At 42.8% G+C, this 22,950-nt stretch overlaps 1 protein-coding gene across 12 annotated transcripts in view; it reads left to right on the top strand.

Annotated features, from left to right (window-relative positions):
* Positions 1-22,950, top strand: part of DAB1 (DAB adaptor protein 1) — a 414,897-nt gene that overhangs the window by 267,923 nt on the left and 124,024 nt on the right. For 7 of the 12 annotated variants that reach the window (XR_004980631.2, XM_036387798.2, XM_036387804.2 and 4 more), the window contains one exon: positions 22,434-22,546. The exons of 3 other annotated variants lie outside the window; for them this stretch is intronic. The gene's annotated coding sequence lies outside the window, so the exon portion shown is untranslated. Of the gene's footprint in view, positions 1-2,819; positions 3,003-22,433; positions 22,547-22,950 lie in introns of those variants that run through there. 2 more of the 12 variants (XM_036387799.2, XM_036387800.2) reach the window with 2 other exon arrangements.

The raw sequence follows: 22,950 nt of genomic DNA, 5'->3' as shown, positions 1-22,950 counted from the left end.
CAGTGAATTCACTGTCAACAATTATCCTGCAAATTATCTCTTATTTGCAGGTAAACATTTTTGCTCTGTGGGGTGCAGTGGTTTACTAGCAACTGCAGTGCTTATTGAAATTGGATAGTATAACAAATTACTTAGAATCCAGGTCTATCCAGGTCTACAGGTATCAGTGGTGGATATTTTAATGTTGTTTCGAGGCAATTCTTTAAAAAATTTGTACAGTGCTCTTGGTTGGAAGATCGAATTCATCCTTCTCTCCACTGATGTGTATAGGAACACTTAAAAATATTCTGATCATTGTCCTGTTAGAACAAATCTATTCAGGAGCTCAGCTGATCCTACTTTCCCTTTAGTTGTTTTAGCAAGTAACAAGTGACTGAGAGCTGCACAAGTGACTACTGCAAAAACAGTTGAGAATTACACTTCTAGGTTTTGATCTTCAGCTCCTCCAGCTGTTCAGAGGAAATGAAATTTTTGGCCTACAGGTCTTAATATGTAACTCTTGATGGTTTATCACATAATTGGTGATGGCATAGTGCATCATCAGAAAGGAGAATATAGGAATGATGAGTTTAAGCTTTACAGATAAACACAAACGAAAGCTGTCAGTCTTCACACCAAACTTCTTGCTCCTTTGCTTCTTGATTGTGTTTTTCAGTGGAGAGAAGGAACTGTGACCAAATATATGTTCTCATGTGAGAGTTTGTGTTGCAAAGTTATGGCCTAAAAAATATTTTACATTACACCAGAGCAGATTGCTTATGGCAACTCCTGCATAATGAAGGAACACAATGAAGAACTGCAGTGCATATTGCTCTTCAGGTCTGTTCTATTTTCATAGTTGTTTTTTTTTTAAGTAGAAAATTGCATAGTATAATTACAAGTTCATTTGCATTCGTATTACAAGCTGTGAGCTAGTAGTCTTTTATATTTAAAAAGTATTATTAGCAAGTGTGACTTGCATCCATACATTCCAGAAATGAATGGGAATGAAGTTTCATACTACTCAAAGTTCCCTCTCTACTTAGTCAGCTGCCAGCACCCCTCCTGTAAACTCCAGGACCCCAGTGAGGCCAGCAACATGATAAATGCAACTTCATTTTATTGTGCACTGGTCAAAGGGTAAGAACAGCTCAATTACTGTTTTCCCCCAAAAAATTGCCTTTTGGGAACTAAGGGCCACCAATATTTTATTTGGCCTAATACGTATAGACAAGCATGTCTCCTCAAGGATGCTGTCTATTATTTCCTAATGAAAAAAATTACTTTATTTCTCCTTTAGTTCTTTGTCTTCCTAGGTGGTGAAATTCTCATCAATAGGAAATTTTGCTGCAATGAAGTTGACTACTTACTTCTTTTAATTCACATTAGAATAAGTGGGTTCAACTGAGAATCTGACCTTTCATTTCTGTAATAAATTGAAATGCAGAAAACAGGTCTATAGTGAAAAGCTCCATTGAATCAACTACTTCTATAAATGCGGCTTGAATTCTGAATTTTTTATGTTGTAAATGTTAGTACATGACATTATCTTTTATGCTTAATACCTAATGTGCTGCAGAAAGAATGATTGAGGGAGATGAAACTGATAATAGTTGAGAATGTTACCAGATCTGTGCATGTACGTCCAATCAATCTGTTCACTCAGCCTTTCCCTGTGCTCCCTGCCCTGTTAAGTGTGTTGCCACATTGGTTCAGCTCTCCTGCCTGTCAGGTGGAGGTAATATAACCTGTGGACATCTTTCTACCTTGTGAGCATCCTGGTGATCCCTGCCCGGCTGTCATCCCGGGGTGTGCACATCAGCAGCTGGGTACCTGCGTGTCCTCAGAACATCTCGCTGTAATTCCCGATCAGATCCAATCCTCTCTAATGGGCTGAGCCCTCTTCCCTGTCAGCGCAGGGAGACGTGGCCACTCAGCCCCGGGGGGTAAATCAGATCTATCTAGAGGCTGCAAAAAGCTTTTCTTTTAGTCATTTACCTCGGTTAGCGAGAGCAGCGCTGCTTTTATGCATTGATTGGAGATAATACTGGTGAAATGGCAATAACCTGGCAAATGGACTTCTCTCTGTATGTAAATCCTTTCGGGAAGTGCATGACAGCCTCTGTTTTCTATGGGTCTCCGTTTGTAAAGAAGCTGTTATCACAGAATAAGTTTAATGGGTCGTGAATTTTGTGTTGAAAGGAGAGTCTCTCCATGACTTCTGATCCGCCTGCAACAGACCTATTGGCTCGGCAGCGAGTGCATTAGGCTAAATATGCTTCCTCCATTGACTCTGAAGGTAACAGCCCTAAATGCCTCATTAAATTTTCATGGGTGACTGCGAGAAGCCATGAGAAAAGCAGCACACTGGTGGTGGCGGCGGGGCCCCCGGCCCGGCCCCCGCCCCGCGGCCGTGCGGGGGGAGCCGCGATGGCGGGGCCGTGCCCCGGCTCCACGCGCGGGCAGCGGCCACCCCCGCCCCGGCTGCCCCGCTGACCGCCCTCCCTGCGCTCCGGGGAAGCCCTGGAGCCCCCGGGGAGCCCCCGGTACCAATTGCCCCCCGGCCGTGCTTGAGCGCGGTGCTGCGGGCAGGCCGGGGGGGGGTCTCCATGCGCTCCGCTCCGCTCGCCCGCGGGGGTGCCCCGGAGGCGATGAGAGGCTCGGGACGCGCCGAGCGCCCCCGCCCCGAGCGGGGACGGCCCCGCCAGCCCCCTCCTCGCCCGTCCCCCTCTCCCTGCCCAGCTGCACAGCGGCGCTGAGACCCCCAGCCCTGGGAGAGGAGGAGGAGGAGGAGGAGGAGGAGGAGACCGACCCCTCATCAGCCGCGTTCCTCTACCGCACACCTCCCTTTTCCCCTCCCTCTGGCCTCAGCGCCGCGCTGGCGGGGCCGGAGAGGGCAGGCGGCGCGGGAAGGCGGCTCTCCCAGCATGGACGGGCCATGTGTATCCTAAGGAATAACAGCAGCTGCTGCGCCCACGATGGGGAGCAGAGGAATGCGAGGAGGAGAGGGCTCGCTGGGGCAGGTGAGAGAGCCGGTCCCTGCTCCCCTGCGCGGCGCGGCGGCAGGTGCGGGTTTGGGGGCTCTGCGGGGCGCGCTGCTCCTCCTGCGAGCGAGGACCCCCTCCCCGCAGCAGCATGGAAGGGCAGTTTTTCTCCGAAGGAAGTTTATTTTTTGCCCGTCCTTCTCCCCTCCCGCTCGCTCCCGTCCCCCCGAGGCGGGGAAAGGGCTGGAATCCCCTGCGAGTCGCGGGAAGTTGCCGGCTGCGGGGGCAGCGCCGTGCGAGGCTGCCCCACAGCCAGCCGAGCTCTGGGGCAAAGGGCTGGGGGCGCTTTCGCCATCGCCCGCAGCGGGGCAAGTAAAAAAAGAAATTAAAAAAAATCGAGGAGGGAGTCACAGACGCGATGCGGCTGCGGGATTCCCCCCCGGCCACCCCCGCCGTGCCGGGGGTCCCTGGGATGCGCCGCTCTGGGGAGCCTCGGCCGCTGCCGCCCCGCAGCTGGAAGCGCCGATCGGTCGCGGTAGTGCCGCTTGCCGCGGGAAGCGCCCCCCGCTGCCGGGCTGGGAGCCGGCTGAGGGCTGGGAGCCGGCTGAGGGCAGGGAGTCTGCTGAGGGCTGGGAGCCGGCTGAGGTTAGGGAGCCGGCTGAGGGCTGGGAGCCGGCTGAGGGCTGGGAGCCGGCTGAGGGCTGGGAGCCGGCTGAGGGCTGGGAGCCGGCTGAGGGCAGGGAGCCGGCTGAGGGCTGGGAGCCGGCTGAGGGCTGGGAGTCTGCTGAGGGCTGGGAGCCGGCTGAGGGCTGGGAGTCTGCTGAGGGCTGGGAGTCTGCTGAGGGCTGGGATGCGGCTCGGCTGCGCCGGCGCTGCCCTGCCCGGGAAGGTGCGGCAGGGCCGGGGGACGCCGCGCTGAGGAGCGGCGGGGAAATGGCGCCCGGAGCGGGGCGGAGGGGCCGCTGGACGCGCGGCGAGCGGGGCGAGCTCGCCCTCCCAAGCCGGAGACCCTCTGGGGACCGCCCGCCGGTCCCCGGCCCGCAGCCCCCGGCCCCCAGCCGGGAATCCCCTGCCAGTCCCCGGCGCTGCTCGGCCGTGCGCGGTCCAGGGCAGCGGGTGCAGAGTGACCGCTCGCGTTAGGGGTGCTGCGGGTTCATGCGGCTCTCCCTTCAGTACAGCCCCCACTTCAGGGGAAAACCCGACACCCCCGCCGTGATCCGAGTGTTCTGGAGGGCTGTCCTCTCGGGGTTGTGCACCCAGTCACCAGGAGCAGGCAGCCGGGAGTGAAAGTTGAGAGCTGCGGTGGGAGGAAGGTGGGCGCAGGAGCTGCTGCCAGGCTGGATCAGGACAGCGGTGACAGAGCCCACCAGGGCCGGCAGGACGAGCACGGGACTGTGAATTCCCCAGAGCCAGCTCTTCCTTTGGTGTTTTCCAGGGTGTTTCACACGCTGGGAGCTCAGGTTCATGACCGGCACATTTGAAGTGCCTCTATGAATGGTGAAGTGGGATGCTGGGACTAGTATCGTAGTAAAGAACAGTAGATAACAAAGCTGGTTTCTGGGCTGGAGAGTCCTGGATCTTGCAGACGAATGGGAAGTTTTTAATTTGCCGACGAACTTCTGCTTCATTGTACATTTCAAACCGGTTAAGTCAATTTCCAGGTCTTTCCCCGCAGTAGTTTTAAAAGCAAAGTCCTTGCAATTCTTTGCCATTTGTCTAGATTCTGAATGCACGTCTGAAGCATTTAATCATGTTTATTGTTTTCAGCCACTCAAACGGAATAAAAATTACTTATCGTTGACGAAGCTTATCTCGCAAGCTGTTTCACAGTATGTTTCCATTGCAAGACACAGCGCTGTGTTAAACTACTGATGACTGTATTGTTTATTGTTCTTTCATTCCCCACCCTCACCCCCCCGTAACACCGGTATCAATATGTTCCTTACTGCTCCACTCAAAAATAATGGAGGAGCAAGTTTTCACCAGTTTGGTATTTTCACTCGGAGCTGAGATTTATGTCTTTTATATTTGCTCTTTAGCTGTTTTTCATTCAGTGTGCTAAAGGCAGCTGATGTATTTAAAAAAGAATGAACGCATAAAGCTAAAAGGGACTTTGAAACTCCTGAGCTGAAACTGTGCATGGAATTAGTGCTAGATCCACAGCATTATTAATTTGTTTATCCACATACATAACACCTTCCTGAAGCATAAGGTTCCTTGCCCCTTTGTTATTACCATTTCATGTCATTACACAGTTAAAATGCACTATTCACACTGGTCTAGAAATACAGATTTATTTTTTGGAGTGTTTTGATCTTGGACTGTACCTCATAGATGGTTTTGCTGCACTTTAACAGTATCTCAACACAGTGATGGAGGACACCATCATGTTTTCTTGTAGGATTACCTTTGGGACCTCAGTGACTGCACACATCAGTGGTTTCATCTTAGGAGGATTGAAATTGATTTTCTTCTTTTTTTTTTTTTTTTTTTTTTTAATCTCAGCCAGTGAAAGACCCTCTGTATGTCCTTTGACCCATGGCCTCACACGATGAAGTGAAACCAGTAGTGGAGGATGTAGACTTGAAGTAGCTGCTACTGAAAAGTAGAGGTATCAGAGTGAAGCCCTTGTCCTGATCAGCCTGTGTGATTCTTTGGGCAAGGCACAATTTTTAAAATTTGCAAAATTTGTAAAGCTGCTGCATATATGTAACAAAATAAATTTAAAACATGAGCATTATGATACTTTTTTTTCATACTTTTGATGGGTCCTTGCTCAAGCAAAGGAAGATTGACCATTCCCTCTCATCCATAATAGGCCTTTGTATCTAAAGTATTTTTATATTTCAAATTTTTGCAAGGTATTTGTGTTGAATTTAGCCACAGCCAAGCTCAGCAACTAAATATCAGTGAGGTGGGAGAACCTCTATTTTTTACAACCCTCTTTGCATTTTAAAGTGATAGCAAGTACTAGCAAAGAGGAACACGATTTTCTAGATGTTATAGTTCAAATTAACTTTCCCAGTCAATATTTAGTCAAGGTTTTGATGGTTAAAGTTAACTGTCCAAGTCAATGTTTAGTCAAGGTAATGACTTGGTTTTTATAAACACTACCCAAGCATTCTTGCAGAATTAATCAGAGTTGCTTGCTCAGCCAATTACTTAGGAATAAAGCTACGTGATTCCTTGGTCTCTCATATGTCCTGTTCTGTTTGGTGTTATTTCAGCAGTGCTTGCTTTCAGCCCTTTAGTGGCTCCATTCTTACAGCACCAGCTCTGTCTTTAAGGCATTTATTTGGTTTTGGGAGGTAAGGGAAGTCCTGCACTAACCTGTTTTTATGGGTAGGAAGATGAGGCGTGGAGATGTCAGCTGCAGACTCCCAGAAAGAAATGCAACATGTAGTGCAAAAACAACATTTATTTATGTCCAAGAGCTCTTCAGGAGTTTGTGCTGAGCAGCTCCTTGTGCAGTGCTCAGGAAGAGATGAGCACTTAGGACAAAGCAATCATTAACAATGTATGGAAACCATTTTGGTGTCTGGGACAAAAGTGATGAAATTGAGAATTGTTGGCATTGGTACTTACAGTGGAAGATGGAAGCATGTTGTGATCTGGGAAAGAACTGGAAATCTTTATTGCGATTCTTCATTTCTTGGCATCCCTTTAAATGGGATCTTCATTCTTCCAGGATGGCAGTTCAGTCTCTTAAACTGACATTAGAATCACAGTCTGGACTTCCATTGTACCAGTGGTTTCTTTCTTTCTTTCTTTCTTTCTTTCTTTCTTTCTTTCTTTCTTTCTTTCTTTCTTTCTTTCTTTCTTTCTTTCTTTCTTTCTTTCTTTCTTTCTTTCTTTCTTTCTTTCTTTCTTTTCTTTCTTTCTTTTCTTTTCTTTTCTTTTCTTTCTTTCTTTTCTTTTCTTTTCTTTCTTTCTTTTCTTTTCTTTTCTTTTCTTTTCTTTCTTTCTTTTCTTTTCTTTTTTTTTAATTGTACCACTTGCAAATGCATTCCCTGCAATTACATGGGTATTAGAGTAGATATTCATTAGGATTTTACTAATCTGAACCTCAAGTGCTGTTCTGCAAATTTGCCAGCCTTTGTAAGGCAGTGCTTGACTTCATCAGCTGCACTGTTTTATTATGAGTATTTTGATACAGTAGAATGAAAAGCATATATTCTAAACCAAGTAATTAATCAGATTGAAACATTTTCATTTTCATACTTTGATTTGTCACAAAGAGAGGCTGCAGTTCTATATTTTTCCCTTAACACTAGTTTTTGCCCAGTCTAGCTGCAGCCAAATGACATTTCATGGTGGTGGTTTAAGAATTTCATCCATGAATCAATCTTCCATTTCTGTTTCAAGGTAGCAAAATTGTCACAGCTTAGAGAAGGTGAGTAAAGCCAGCACTGTGAGCTCCAGGAAAGGTACCTGTATCTATTTATTTAATCTTACACCACTGTCAAACACATTTTTAAGTGTTCCAGGTGGAAGGAGTGTTCTAGATCCTTAACTTTGTTTATTCAAGTGGTTCAGCCACATGCACAAATCCTCTGTCAGAACCCACCAGTGTGAGCCCTGCTGGTGACAGAGGGGTCTGTGTTGGATCTGTCTCAAGGTGCTGCCGTGTTGAAGAACCAGACCAGAGCAAGACCTGTCAGCTTTTGTCTCTTCATCAATATCTTGTTTTTGTGGAGTGAGAGTGCAGCTCATCCCCTGGGATGACCCTGCTGCAGGTGCAGGGGCTGCTGTGTCCCCAGCTGTGGGGGAAGCAGCTGCCCCAGCCCCAGCCCTTCAGACAGCTGCATGTCCTGACCAGCTCCATCCACAGCGGAGCAGCAGCCTTGCTGAAGGGCTTCTTGTCACATCTTGCTCTGCCTCAGTCCTCTCTGAGATATGTGAAGCTGTTGACATGAACTTATGGCCCTTGGAGGCGTCAAGATTTCCTTCAGTTACTTATGGGATCAGGGAGAGGATGGCTGTGGGTGAGCTTTGGAAGATGCAGTGTTCCTAAGCAGAAGCCTGCTGGGGGAGCTGGCTCCAGGCACTTTCCAGCCCGTGATCCTTTGCACTTCCTACAGACAGTCATTCCATTTCTCTTGGTTTAATGAGGATGCAGAGGTTACTTTTCTTCAGGGTATTTCATCTTATCTATTTATTTTCTGTCTTGTGTTTTATATTCTTATCTTAAGGATAAGAATGTTTTCTTAGATTTTAGATGTACAGAAGAAATTCCTCCCTGTGAGGATGGGAAAAAGGGAAGCTGTGGCTGCCCCATCCCTGGAAGTGTCCCAGGCTAGGCTGGACAGGGCTTGGAGCAACCTGGGATAGTGGAAGGTGTCCCTGCCATGGCAAGGGGTAAAACTGGATGAGCTTTAAAGTCCCTCTCAACTCAGACCATTCTGTGATTTTATGATATGTACCACATAAAAAAATAGGGCAGTTGCTGTTTTTTTTCTGTATTGAATTTTGTATGTCTCTCTGTGTGTATATATATATATATATATATATATCTGTCTATATGCAAAGATTCATTAGCTGCCCTTTTTACTCCATAAGGATTTCTCAGGTCTCCAGGTATTGCCAAGCATTTACACTGAGAGATTCCCCACCCCTCCCACCCCCAAATAGTGATTGCTCTTGTGGGTAGAGGAGCATCAGTTTCTTGAGAGTCTTTGCAATTCCCTGAGCCTGAAGGCAAATGAATAGAAATTTAGTGGACCACCTAGTTCTTGACTCAAAATTCTCCAAAGAGGAGTCTGACCTAATTTATATTGTATTGGAACAAATAATCCTATCATGCATGTGTGCTTGCTGTTTTGTTTTCTTTTAGCAGGCATATTGCTGTCTTGCAGAAACCTCAGATTTAGATGTTAGGCAATGTCCCTGTGGTTTTGGGAGGTGCTTTTCCTCAGTGAGTACTTAGTGGAAAATTACATTTAGAGGATACTTGTGAAGAGGAAAACAATCAAGACAGAATACTAAGGCTGCTAGAATAATTCATACCTGAATGTGAATGTACTGTTGTTTAGTACTGAGGATAATCAAGAGTCCTGTAATACAAAATCTCCTCATTATTACTAAAGATGGAGCTGGAACGTCCCCAAAATGCAGTATAAATATCTGTCATCACACATCCCTGCAATAGGGATTCTGGTGGGGTTTGATGTGGGTGACTGAGGGTTGCTGAGGGTGTTTGTTGGGGCCAGATTGTGTTGAAACTCACTGGGAGCTGATCAGCATCCAGGCACTGAAGTTGTGGCCTCTTAAAGCAATTCCAGGTGTGAAAAACCCTTTTAATGTTATTCTGTAGAGAGTAGCACCCATCAGTCTGTCTGTCCCAAGATATACCCCAAAGCTTGTCGATCCATCTGTGTTCATGGTTTGGGAAAGAGCTGTCTAAACCTGCACAGGTTTATTTTTGGGAAGCTTAGCAAAGTTTTGAGTCTGCAGAATATTGAGATCATAGCAACAGTTACCTGAAAACAATTCTTTGCTCTTGAATTTCTTGAAGAACTTGGATTATTGGGAATCCAGTTGATGCAATACCCATTTCACAGTTTCCCTTTTACAGAAATGTCTTCTACCCTACTGACTGCTGTTACTTAGACAACAGCAGGCATCAATATTGAATGTTTCTTAACCTAAAGGATTATAATTTTTTTTCAATAACTGAAGTAACTGAGGGGAAAATTGTTAGTGATCTTTTTTTACACCATGAAAAAAAAAGAGCTGAATTTCTGTTCCTTGAGATGCAGCTCAATAAACTATGCTAAAACAGCCAAGAAAAAGAGCACTTGAACTTGTTTAACCTTTCCAGAACCTGTCAGTCTCTGCCTGAGACTGGCCTGAACACCTTTATTGGCATGTGCTTTTTGCCAGATTAACATGGATTAGGTCACTTGAATTCTCCCCTCATAGAGTTCATACCTTTCCTTTAATCCCCTCTCATAGTATCTGTCAGGATTGATGGGGGAAAGAAAAGCTTCTCCTGTATTTGGGATATTCTAAAGAAATAGTTAGCGTGAAGAATTTGTTTTAGCTTTTTTTGTTTCCTTGTGTAACCTTTACAAACCAAATATTTCTTAACCTCTCATGTTCTGCTTGTGGCTGTGGTGGGGTGGGAGACTCTGCTCCCTTAGTTTTGAGGTAGGTGATGATGGGCACATTGGTGCTCTAGAGGATTCCTGGCTTAGGAATTTCCAAGTAGCTACATAGTTAAGCCAAGCATAAAAGTAATTAGGAAAAAAAACAAAATACTTCTAAACTTTAATGTAGCAGAGATGATATTGAGGAAATTGTACTGCTCTTCAGTTCATCAACAGTCAATGCAGCAAATATTAATATTTCAATTTTCCCTTTTATTCTTTTATGTAAAAAAATACACAATTTAGTTTTATTGTTAGTGCCTCATGTCAATTTTTTCCTAGCCCTGAGGCTGATCAGCAAATTCAAATCTTTTAATGGCAAGATTAGATGACCTGTTAGGTGTTCATGTCTTAAATTTTAGCAGCTATTCCACAAATACCAGGGGTCTTCCCAGAAGGTGGATTTCCCCCCTGCTTTTTAAACATAATGGAGGTTTTCCCATTCTAGGATTTTAATTTCTGTGAATGTGCATACATTTGGAAATGTGTTTGTTGTGCCACAGCAGCACTGACAGTATCACTTGGAAATGTTGTGGCCCCTGTTTGTGGTTTTAAAACACCTGGTAGTTGTTTGCAATAAAGACTCCACTTTTTAATTGCACTATAATTAATACAAAACAAATCAACAGGAAGTGCTACTTCACACAGTGTGTTAACAGTTAGTTCAAGTTTAAAAACAGTAAAAAAAACCAAACATCAGTGAGTTTAATAAAGATTATTTTATGAATGGGGTTTTTCTTTGTGGCTGCTGAAGTAATCAAATCTCACATTATGGCTTCAGGACAGTTTTCCACCCACCATCCCTGTGTGATAGTTTTTATATATTCTGACCCATTTTTCTTCTTTCTGAAAACAAGAGAAATAAAATGTTTGAGAAGTCCTAAAGAGGATAACAAATTGAATTGACCACTTACTGTTCCTGGCACTCAAATTTTATGGTCCTTACCTCCCTAGTGATGGAGTGAGCAATTCACCAGCACTGCGTGAGAGTTGCAGCTGATGAAATTTGGTAAAGTTCTTTCAAATCAGAGCCACTACACTGATTTCCATCACATGAGGGCTTGTCCCCCGTTGCTATGTTACATTTGTAGCAAATGCTAATTGAATGTGGTGCGTACAGATCCTCAGAGAAAAGTGGGAATTGTTACTGAGTGAATCCCACTGAGCCAGGCTTCAGTTTCTGGATTTCAGTGCGGGATGCTCCCGGAGAAAACATGAGATCTTCTTTATGCTGTCAAACAACACCAGAAAAATAACTCTGCTGCAGCCTCCAAACAGATCTGAGACTTCAGCACTGCTTGAAGAAGAACAGCAAGTGATTTTCATAAGGGAGTTCTGGTTGCAGCTCTTTATTTTTTTCATGGCAGGACTGTTGGTCCAACAAAGTGCCTGTGTGTGGTTGTCCCTTTTGAATGTAGAGTTCCTCATGTTTCATTCTTGCATAACTTGTTCTGTTGGATTCTCAGGTGAGGTGAGGAGATGGCAGAGGGAGGGATCTCCAAGGGATGCTTCTGTGCCTCAGCAGTCCTTGTGGAAGCAGCTGAGTTTGTTAACTTAGATACAATTCCTAGTCCTTAGAGCTGAAATTAGGTGAGAAGAATGCTGTCCTCAGTCACTGGACTCAGCTGCCTTTTTTCCAGGGAGCAGAAATCCAGGGGAGCAACTCATACACACCTCAAGCTTCAAAATATTGCTCGGGCTGTGCAGAGAAGTAACTCAGTTCTTTATTGCAAAGATCATCTCTAGTTCAGAGAACAGACTGCAAGTGACCCGTGCACACTGTGGGTGGCTGGTTCTGCTAATCACTGTTTTTAGATGGAGCTTTTTGGTGGAGATGGGAGGAAGGACAGTGCTGAGAAGGGAAGTAGCACAGGTAGAGTAATTGGTCTTGTGGATCTGGGAACAGAAGAATAAATTTTCCTGATGAAGACAGGGTTGGTTTTTTTTCTTGGCTGAAAGTGTGTGCATAATTTGCAATGTAGCCAATGAGTAAAAGCAGGGATAACACCAATTTTAATGTCTGTATTGGATTACCTCTATGACTTTGCTCATTCTGAAGGACTAGGACCATCTTTGGCTGCTTCACAGTGATTATTTATTAATTAGTTTATTAAGGAGACTTATTTTCAGGTTAAATGATAGTGAATATATTATCTTATTTTCATAGGTGTGCATATATTTTCCTGAGAAAGACTGACAGTGGGTTTTTCCAAGACAATCAAAGGTTTGATTTGTTACAGATCAGAAACAGACATCCAGAAACCACCAGGAATTGTGCTGATTTAGTGTATGTCTGGTCTTCTCCAAAAAACCTCCACATTCTGGAGATCAGTGTAGGTTCACTGCTGTGCATTCAGACAACACTGGAAAAAAACCAAAGGAACTGAAACAAGGGTGTCTGAAGGATTCCTTCCCACTTGGGGCATTGCAGGTCTTAGGTGAAAATTTTCAACTTGAGAGAAAGTTATAATCAGCAGAAATAGAAGTAGTTCATGATAGCTCTGTAGTTCTAACATTAATGCAGCATGAAAAAGTTCAGCCTAGAGTTCCAGGAGGTGGTTGAGGAGGTTTGGTCACTGCTGGCACACTTCTCTTGGGCTGCATCTTTGTCATTCCACTATCACTGCATGAGATAAAATGCAGACATGACAACATCTTGTGTATTAATCTTGCTGAGTCCGAATTGTTCCAGCAATTGCTTCCTGTAAGGAGTTGGCCACACTGGGTACATTAGGGAGAGCACAGTGCTAAATAGAATGAATTGTGTATTCAGATGTACTTTAGCTTGTACTTTACTTGCAAAAAGTGGAGAAAATCTTGTCTGCCTGTCTTGAAAGTAAAGGGGATAATGTCTGGAGGAACAGTTCCAATGCTTGACAATTAATAATAGCACTTTGAAGAGAAGCTTTTAGCAGAAGGCGAGCACATAGGTTACAGATTAGTACAGAGAACAATGTAATTTTTGTGCTAATATGTTGAGATCAAATAACTCATTAATAGGAGAATAATTTATAAGGATGATGCAAGTAGGAGAATAAAGTTCTTCTAAATATTAATCTACTGCATATATTATTTATTGTTGTAATAAAAGGTTGAGGAGTAGACAAGGGAGACTGAAATGCCTTGCAGTTTCTAGTAGAGTTCACAAAGTGCTTTTTTAAAGGAAATTTCCTTTAAATGAAGAATGCTGGCGTGACCTTTTGGTGAGGTAGTGGTAATAACTTGTAAAGTTTCTAAATGCATCTCTGTGCAGTAATGTGAGAGGGAAACTTCTGAAGCAAGGTTCTCTTCTCAATGCCAGCTCTCTCAGCCTTTCCTCCCAGCAGAGCTGCTCCATCCCTCTCATCACCCTGGTCCTTCCTCTGGACTCACTCCTACAGCACCGCGTCCTTCCTGTGCTGTGGATCACACTCGGGAAGAGAAATTTCCTGAGTTTTGGCACCTCTTAGAGAGTGTTACGACCCTCCCACCTCAAATCTCACATGCCAAAGGTTGTCTTTTTAAAGACCTATTACATTTTGTGGTTATAGCCTTAGGAGCTGTGTTGCAGTGTGCCCAAAATTTAAAAATTACAATGGGAAAAGCAGCTCAGGGAAGAGTCAGGGTGCAGAAAAGAAACAGCTGCTGTTACAGGTACAATGTGTTACTACCTACAGCCTCCCTTTTATCCACTGAATAATTTTATATTTAACAGCAACTTGTGAAACAGTCTAATGATGTGTTAATAAACTGGAGTGGGACACATTTTAATTGTCAGTTTTTTCAAAGGTTTTTTATCTGCTGGCCTACTTCTTCAGGAGTGTGAGTAGATGATTAGGTGATGTATTCTATTTTTGAATACTCTTTTTGTAGTACAAAGCCTGGCGTGCTTCTGTCATTCAAAAACCTGACATGACTCTGAATCCCCTCCTGTGATAATTCTGATTGATCACTGAGGCTTTTAAGGCACTAACACCACCTGTAGAAGAATTCTTAGCATGTCACAGAAATGTGTCTTGCTTATTTTGGAGAAGTGGAGTTCACACATGTTCACAAAGATTTTTAAAACAGCTCCTTGTGAATTTTTGCAATGACTGTAAATCAGACTAGGTGTAATGGAAATTCAGCCTTCTTATATTTTGTGAAAGCTTTTTCACCTGTTTCTTGTTCTTGTGTGATGTTCTGGCACCTGTTGATGTTTGAAAGATTATTGCCATATTTCAGAGCATAGTATTGGGTAGAAAATGGCTCTACTGATGTTTTTCCTGGAGTTAGTCAGAGATGCTGTTCCTGTCATTAGATAATCTTCATATATTACTGTCGATGTGCATGTAGGAATGTGTTGTGCTTAACATAAATAAAATGTTGCTTGCCTTTAGTTTTTAGCTGTGGTAAACCAGATGTTTTGGAGCTCTGGTTTAGTGCTTTGCACTGCTGTTGTGTAGCTGTAAATCTCACTGGAATTCTGTCCCCCAGGGTTCCTCTTTTCCTCGTGCCCAAGTGAGCAGTAAAAAAGCCTTTGCCCTGCACAGAAACCTGTAAGGTCTGCACGTGCTTCCAACTTCAGTGTCTTCATCTCTATTGGACTTAGGTAGAAAATGTAGCATTACTTCCTGAAATGGCCATCAGAGCTTCCTAATGAGACACTTGGATTTTTTTCCTCCTTTGACAGAATTAAATGTTACCTATTAACCATAATGCTTAAATTGATGAAGTGTAAAACTAGTGAAATGGGTTACAGGGAAAGGAAGTGAAAATATTATGAACCATATTGCCCTAATTTATGTCTTCTTAGAAAATCCATCTAATGAAATTAAGTATTTGGAATAATTCAGAGTATGATATTCAACAAGAAGTACAGCAGTAATGGTAGGATGATCTTGCTTTTAATATAGTAAGGAAGATACAACTCCTTTTCTGGGGAGGAGCATCACTTCCTGGTGTGTTGAGATCCAGGTGCATCATCAAGGCATCATAGCTTTTCTTCACCTGTGGACCTGCACTATTCTGTTTAATTGAGTAGCTGTGACAGCAGCTTCTGTGCTTTTTGTGACCTTAAATAGAGGCAGATGAGGTGCCAGCTCTTCGTGTGAGTTCTTAATCCCAGTTTCCTGATCCCTCTCCTTTCCTCCTTTTCTGGCCGCAGCTCCTCTCTCATAAATGATTGTCTCCATCCACTCTTAAGCTCCCCCTCCCGTAAAGCTGTTTTTACATCTTGACTCCCAGACTGAACCTCCCAAGTCCTCCATTATTAAACAGCTCTCACAAATTCTTCTCTTCTGCTTCTTGTGATACAAGACTTCATGTCAGAGTCAATCCCTTTTTTCTCTGCTCTGACTCTTCTGTTTTATGCATTCAAGACTCAGCAGCTTGCTGGGTGCCTTGATGGAAAGATGAACCTCTTGCTGTCACTGCCACTGCTCTGTGTAATTTCAGTTCAAAGCAGTAATTAAAGAAATAGTCCATTTTCCAGGACAGTGTTCATAGGAATGTGTATGCACATTTTAGTTCCTTCTGGAGGCTGCAGGAGGGGTGATAGCATAGAGGGATTTTTGTATAAAGGGATCATCCTGGACAAATGTAAAATCTCATTTTTTAATTTTAAGTAGTTTTGGGCTTGGGATTTTTGGTTTGTGGCTTTCTTTTGGTCTGTTTGTTGGCTTGATTGTTTTGGGGTTTTTTTTGAGGGGGGAGGTGTTGTTGGTTTTTTTTAGTATTAGCAAGAAAACCAGATCTGTGATATGAAGACCAAATCCTACTCCCAGTTTCAAAACTCAGCAAACTGTTCAGATACAAGTTTGTAATGATTATTAAACGTGGTCAAAACACAGTATTTCCCTACAGCTGAAATTTTGGAAGTGATTCAACCCATTCATCCCTCACATCCCGAAAATCACCCCAAAGCATGTAGACATGTAGAAATGTAGCCTGAACATTTAAAAATCTGGCAAAGCTGCAAAGTGATTAAAGGGAGTGAGAAGTGTCAGCCAATCTTATCCACAGGTGGTGCTTCCTACCCTGGCTTTGAGTGCAGAAAATGTAAATAGGTAATTTATTTAAAGGGAATGATTTAGCAATGTTACTATAGCAATGATAGCTACATCATAAATAAACTGCTCAAAAGTTTTGGTGAAATTTTAGGCCTTGAGATCAAAGATGTAAGGGGTAAGTGGAAGAGTGGATTTTGTGCAGATTATGTACTCACTGAGGTACTCTGGGACTGTTGGTTTAGTCAATATAAAATGTGCTTTGTCTGATGACTCCTGTGAGACAGAGCATGAGGGTGATTGATACCAAGAGTTCTCTTGACTCTTGTTAATGGGGGAGAGAAGAACTGAAACTACACTGCTGTTTGGCTTCTTATCTTACTCATGAAAATCATGGTGTGCTTAATGGCTGTACATGTCTGAAGCATTTTCTTTAGGTAAATGAGTTTGGGATGTGGTTTTGGAATTTAGGGAGAGGAAGATTTGTAAATACAACTAATATTACTCTTCTTGGGCCCTTGGTAGAGAATTCAAGACATGCAGATGCCAAGTCAGGGAGTGGAAATGTCATCCTTCAAAGACACATGAAACTCAAGGACTGTGATAAAAGTGTTGTGCACTTTGAGGTACTCGAGTTACAAAGAAAGCTTGTAGTTCATGGAATTATATCCATGAGTCTTTTAATATACTCAGGTTGTTCTTTATTTCCTATGGAGCATTGCAGAATTCGTTTCCCTGGAGGAGACTGAAGTAAGGCTGGAAAAATCCTACCTGATCTTTAATAATCCTTCACACGCATGGTAATGCTGCAGAATTGTACTATCATTGGATAATTTACTCTTAAATCCTTTCATCTCTGTGCTCCCACCTTAATAAAAGATCCTTCAGTGTTCTGGGGAGCCAGGGATTGCACACTTGAAATACCTTGGACTTGTTACCAGTTCAGGCTCACCTGCTTACACTGATTTATTGCGATTTTCTTTTTTTTTCTGAGGGCAAGACTGAAAAATACATTTCTCCCGTTATACTTAATAGATTCAGGAAGTAATTTGCAGATCAGGAAACAATGGATCTCATATGATAAAAGTACTGCCTAGGTAATTCATAAGGAAGATAAACTTGTATTGTTAAGCTTGCACATTTTACTCTTATTTGTAGGCCATGTATTGCTCTCCTGTGCTTTCCACCATTAAGCAGTAACATTATTGCATTAGCGAAAAAGCACGGGTGCTTTGACTGGCTTTCAGAGCCACACACAAAATCAGATAATGCATTTTACTGAATTATGAAGAACTGTGTTATTTGTTTATAACTGCTCACTTAGTTATTGCTCTCAGGGCTCTGTGTTACAATTTAATCACTTCCCTGCATCTCTGCATCTCTCCCAGGCTGGTGGGAGCAGCGAGGGTACAAAGCAGAGTGACTGGCAGCTAAGTGTTTCCATCAGTCAGGATACTGATTTATTTCTGTGAGGAGGAGTGTAAAGGAAATGAGAATGGCTGTTTTTTGTAAGTGATGTTCTGAATAGTCATCAGTTAAACACTGGAGGTCACACATAAACACTGAAATCTTGAGAAAGGAAAAAAAACCAAACAACTGGAGTGTGTCTTGTCACCCTCTCACTGCATACAGGCTTTGGGAAGTGTGTGATGCTCAGCATGTCCTGAAAAGGCAGCACAAAGGATGAGTCTGGAATCCTTTCACTTACAGGGTTTTCCTCTCAAAAGAAGGGATATGAAGCATTAAAAGGCAGGGTGTTAGGAGTTCTTTTTTTTTTCAGGCTGTACATATTTGTGAAGTAACTGTATTCAGGATTCTGGCATTGCAGAATGCTTAAGGTGGACCCAGAGAATTGGAATAGGGCAGGTGATGTAAAAATCTGTGCAAATGGATCACTTTTGGAGATAAAAATATAATTTACCTTTAGCAAAAATAGGAGTAAAAACATTGGTGGAATATTTTATCTGTGCTTTAAAAATATTCATAGGTATGCCTGAGATAGGAACAGATACATTAAAGTTTTCATTGCCTACTTTGAGGCAATAGAAATAATGTAATTTTATGTCCTTCTTGAAGTGCTGGTTTTAATCTGGAAAAAATAATTCTTTTTACATAGTCAAAGCAATAAATATTCTATAGCAAACCTGACAGCATTAGATGATGTTTACAGGAGATAGAAAATTCAACTTAAGTTTTTTGCTAATGGTGTACAATTCCTTCTGTACTCCATCTGAACCCATACAGATATAAAATCCAGAGGAAACCAGCAGACAGTTTTGAAAGAAATTAGGTCTTTCTAAGATTTTAAACCTCTAGAGCCCACTGAAAATCTGTTCTCAACAATTACTGCTTTTGTAGCAAGGAAGATACCTTAGCTCTCAGGAGGCTGCTTTAGTGGGGTATTCCCTAGAAAGCCCCCTGTAGCCTAGCCTACATTTCATCTTCTTTTTCTAACCTAAATCCTGAGGTTGTCAGACACTTTCATAAAATGCATGCACTAAAATTTGATGAAAAAATGTGGCTACTTAGAGAAAGAACTACTTTAGGAGAAGCTTTTAGTGCTGACAATAGAGAAACTTTTTACTATCTCATGAAAAACTGAAACTCTTGACTGCAGGGAGAGAGAGGGGGACTTGCCTCTTGGTCAGAGGAGGAATCTCTGGGTTTGCTGCTAAATGCACTCAGGGGAAGTGAAGGTATCTGCAGTATAAAATAATCAAATATAAAAGCAGCCCTTGCTATTGCAGAGGCTGGATGGCAAAGAAGAAGCCCCACTTTTTGATTACACTGATTTCTGGATGGTTTATGCGTCCAGATGAATTGATATTTCTTTTGATGGTGCCCATTAAGACACAGATTTGGAGGCCTATTTTGTCTCTTTCACAGGGAAAGTGTATGATATGTTGATAGATGTATGATCATGATAGTTTTGGAAGATGAAGGAGAAGAGAAAATGTGCTGTGGGCAGAATATAGCTACTTCAGCATTTCTTTTCCCTCCTGTCTTTTAGTCCTGAGCTAACAGTCCATTCAGCCTGAATACAGATCTATTCTTAATGTGTTCAACTGCATTATTTAGCCCACCACTGCAAGCCAAATTGTTATCCGTGGAGATGGAATTGCTAAGTTGATTTAATAGGGCTTTGTTAATCTGGAATTTCATTTATATCTTGTCTGGGATGTGTCTGTTGTCGCTTCTTTGTGTTTAGGACAGTGGTTTTGGCCAAAAGGCACAAATTTACACTAAAAGCAGCTCTTTAGCTCCTGGATACCTGCAAGAAGGCTGTCCAGGAGATTCTTGCCTTGTGAGGAGCACTTAAAACTTGCTATTAAGGGCTGTAGTGCCTCTGTTTGCAGCACATCGATCCCTTGGAAGTGGAGCCCTGAAGGAGCAGAACTCTGTTGTGCTCCGTGGCTGTGAGTAATTACTGAGAAACACAGAAAAGAAAACCTGAGTGGTTTATTCATAACCTGCTCAAGTGCTGCATTCGTGACTCCTGCACGGTTGGAACGGGAACCACCAGTTGAAAGCACAACCAGCCACTGGCTCTGAAAAGATCTGCAGTGGTTGAAAACACTGAGAGAGAGAGATATCAGATAGTCCCCTGGAAAGAGATTGAGAAGGATTACATGAAAGAGGGAATTTGCAAGCCTGGAATGTGTTTTTCCCCACAGTATCCATTTCCACTTTCTGTGAAATGGCTTTCAATATTTAGGTTATTTCACATTTTGTTATAATCTCTTGGATGGAGATCAGATACGAGGTTTACAGTCTGAAAACAGGTTGAAATGGTTCTTGATGGTGTCAGGAATATTTGCAAGGTTTTAGCAGCTGATACGGTGTAGATGAGTGGATAATACAAATAATAACATTTATTATCTCTATTGCTATCCTGTTCCCCAGAACTGTGGAGGTGGATTGGAGCCCTCCTTGCCTTCATTTTTCCCCATCGTGTTAGGCACTGTATCAAACAGGAAAAAAATCCCAAATTATGCTTCAGAATGCTTGATAGTGGAGACACTTGCAGTTTTCTGATTAGGAAATAGCAGAATGATGTGACTCTGCTTATGAGCTAGTCAGTGGTGTCACTGGTGAAATATCAACATCTTTTACCCCTTTCTCTCTCATTCATTAAATCACGCAACAAATGACATATTCAAAATGAAATTTTAACAACAAATAATTGGCTTTGGAGGAGTCTCTGAGGCCCAGGTTTGGGAGGACACTTGGACCTGCCTCTTTTTTGGCAGCAGTGTGTGGTGATACAGATAGAAATGGAATGAGTACAAGTTATTAGTGATTTAAGAATATTATATGTGATAAAATTACAACCTCTCAGCTGTCCCACCTTCCTCAAGCAGTGCACCCAGTGATCCTTTCCAGGCTGTTTTTCCTGAGGCCTGATCTGATGCAAGAGCAAATAAACTTTTGTCACTGAGCAAAGTAACCCTCTCACCTGAATTGAGTGGGACTTACATGGGCACTTAGACTTTCTGTAACAGATTTTTTGCAGCATCAGGCTTCTGTTTGCAGGATTTGATAATGCATTTCTTAATTTGTGTTGCCTGTGAAATGTTGAACATTTAAAGCTTTCTGCTCTCTAACAGCTTTCTAGTTTCTCTTTGCTTCTCCATAAAGTCTGTTCTTTCCCAAATTATTCTGTCTCCTCAGAGCAATCTTCAGCTAAAAGTGAGGACAGGTTTGCACCATGAGCAGTGCAGCTGTCTTGAAGCTGAGATTTGTGTTAGGGAAAATACAATGTGATGCTTTGGACAAAAGGTAGTTTGCACAGATTGCCATGTTTGTGCCTAATTAATGTGTTTCTTTCCTGTTAGTTTCAAAGGTTTTATTTCTAGTCAGGAGTTAAATGGACCCATTCAGTGTTTATATTTATGCAAATGATCGTTGTGTCACTCAGGTTGCAACATTAAAGAAAAAAAGCCAGATATTTTACATGCCTTTGAGTATTGAAGTGATTGCAATTACCTACATAAAAGGAGTTGCTTTATTAATTAATTAACTTGGAGAAAAATGTCTAGTGACCCTCTGAAGGAATATCAATAACTGAAACATTAATTATGTAAATAAGATCTGCCTTTACTGCTCATTATTCATTGTTTAACATGAAAATTGCCTTTTAAAATAATGCTTCATTCATATATTTCAATAAATGTCTAGTCTGCCTAGCTTGTCACTTGGATCTAGATTTTGGGTCAAAAACTGTAGTGACATCAATACAGACCTTGGGACATTTCCTTTGAGCCTCCAACACCCAGTTCCTGATTGATGGGCTGGCATTTTTTTAGGGACAGGCTCTCTGAGGCAGCAAATGCCGTTTGGGAATGAGTTCTTGCAAAATTCTTGTCTGGAGAAAGAGTGAATGGCTGCATTTCATGGGTGAGGAAGGAGAGGAAAGAAGCAGCAAGATACTTGCAGAGCTTTTGTGACTTTCCCATGGTTTCAGGAGGGAGGCTGCAGGACTAGCCCAGCTCCAAGTGCTGTTGAGTTGTGGAATTGAATTTTTCACTGAGTCAGAGCAGCAGTACCAAGGCAAACAAATACCACAAGGAATACAACGTCAGCCCATGTGGTTGGTGACTGTGATCTTGTGCACTCAGTAAACTTGCTGGTCCCTTTTACATTTGGAGGATGTGACTGAATGCCTCCTGGCAAGTGCTGCAGGTGATTTTGTACAGGTTATTACAGAATCCTTTCCTTGCAAAGAGGAAGAGCTCTGCCTTGTTGTTTTCTAAAGTTTCACTGAGCGTGTTAGCAAATTCTGATGAAGGATTCCTGGAGGTTTTTATTCCTTTTCACATCCCTAAAGACAACACACAAAGGTTTCCAGGGTTACTTTTTGCTCAGGTAGCTGTGAGTGCACCTGTAAGAGGAGAGAGAGGAAGAGCTGTGTTTTATTCTCATAATCTCAAAGGCTGTGCTGCACATAATCTTGAGTGTGCAGACAAAAAATAGTAGCTGTGCAGTTGCAGAAAATCCTTTACACTCCACTCCCTGAAGAGCACCTGCTTATGAGCATAAGACTTTCAGATTCCCTTTTTTTAATGCCTCAGAACTCGCTTTGCCCATAGCAGGAAGGGCTGATGAAGAAATATGTGTGTCCCCCTCCCTTTCCCTTGTAGCGTGATGGATTGTGGAAGTCCTGATTGAAAATTCTAATCACAGCCTTGCAGTCCTTCAGATCACAACCCCTGACAGTTGATTCACTCCTTTTCATGCCTGCTGCCTCTGACTGCTCCTGGTGCCTCGTCTGCATGAGTCTATCATTAGCACACAAAGCATGATGGATTGGCCAGGGTACCTCTGTCCTCAGAACCTGGGAAATGCTTCTCTTTCAGAATCAAAGAACCTGGGTGTGACATCGTCATGAATGAGAGAAGAAAGTAATACAGTGTTGGAGGAGCCTGTTTGCTGCCACTGTTTAGAGGGAAAATGATGCATTATGGGGACTGTAAGTACCTGGCCTGTTTGTTTGGGGGTTGGCTCCTCACTGGGAACGATGCAGAAAATCACAGGTGTGGAGCAGTGCATGAGCTGAGTCTGGCAAGTGCACAACTGTTTGGAAATCAGGGCTGTAAACACTTCAAAATGCTACTTCAGCCTGTTAATGAAATCATCTAAGTTTCAGTGAGATCTGATGGCCAAGATGATTACAAATGATCATTATTTTGATACTGACGGGGTTCGATTCACTTTGGTGGATTCTCTTCTACAGACCTCTTCAACAGGAAACTTTTGCAAATGTTTGCATCTTGCAAATGCTTTTATTCATCTGTGTGACTTGGCATTTAATGTTTCAGTGAACAAGACAGTTAAGTTTTGGCTCCAGTGAAAGATTGATAGGAACAATTTTCG

This window comes from Molothrus ater, chromosome 9 (genome assembly GCF_012460135.2).
Source record: "Molothrus ater isolate BHLD 08-10-18 breed brown headed cowbird chromosome 9, BPBGC_Mater_1.1, whole genome shotgun sequence".
NCBI lineage: Eukaryota > Metazoa > Chordata > Aves > Passeriformes > Icteridae > Molothrus > Molothrus ater.
Note: the sequence above shows the minus strand (reverse complement) of the source record. Positions and strands in the feature narration are given on the sequence as shown.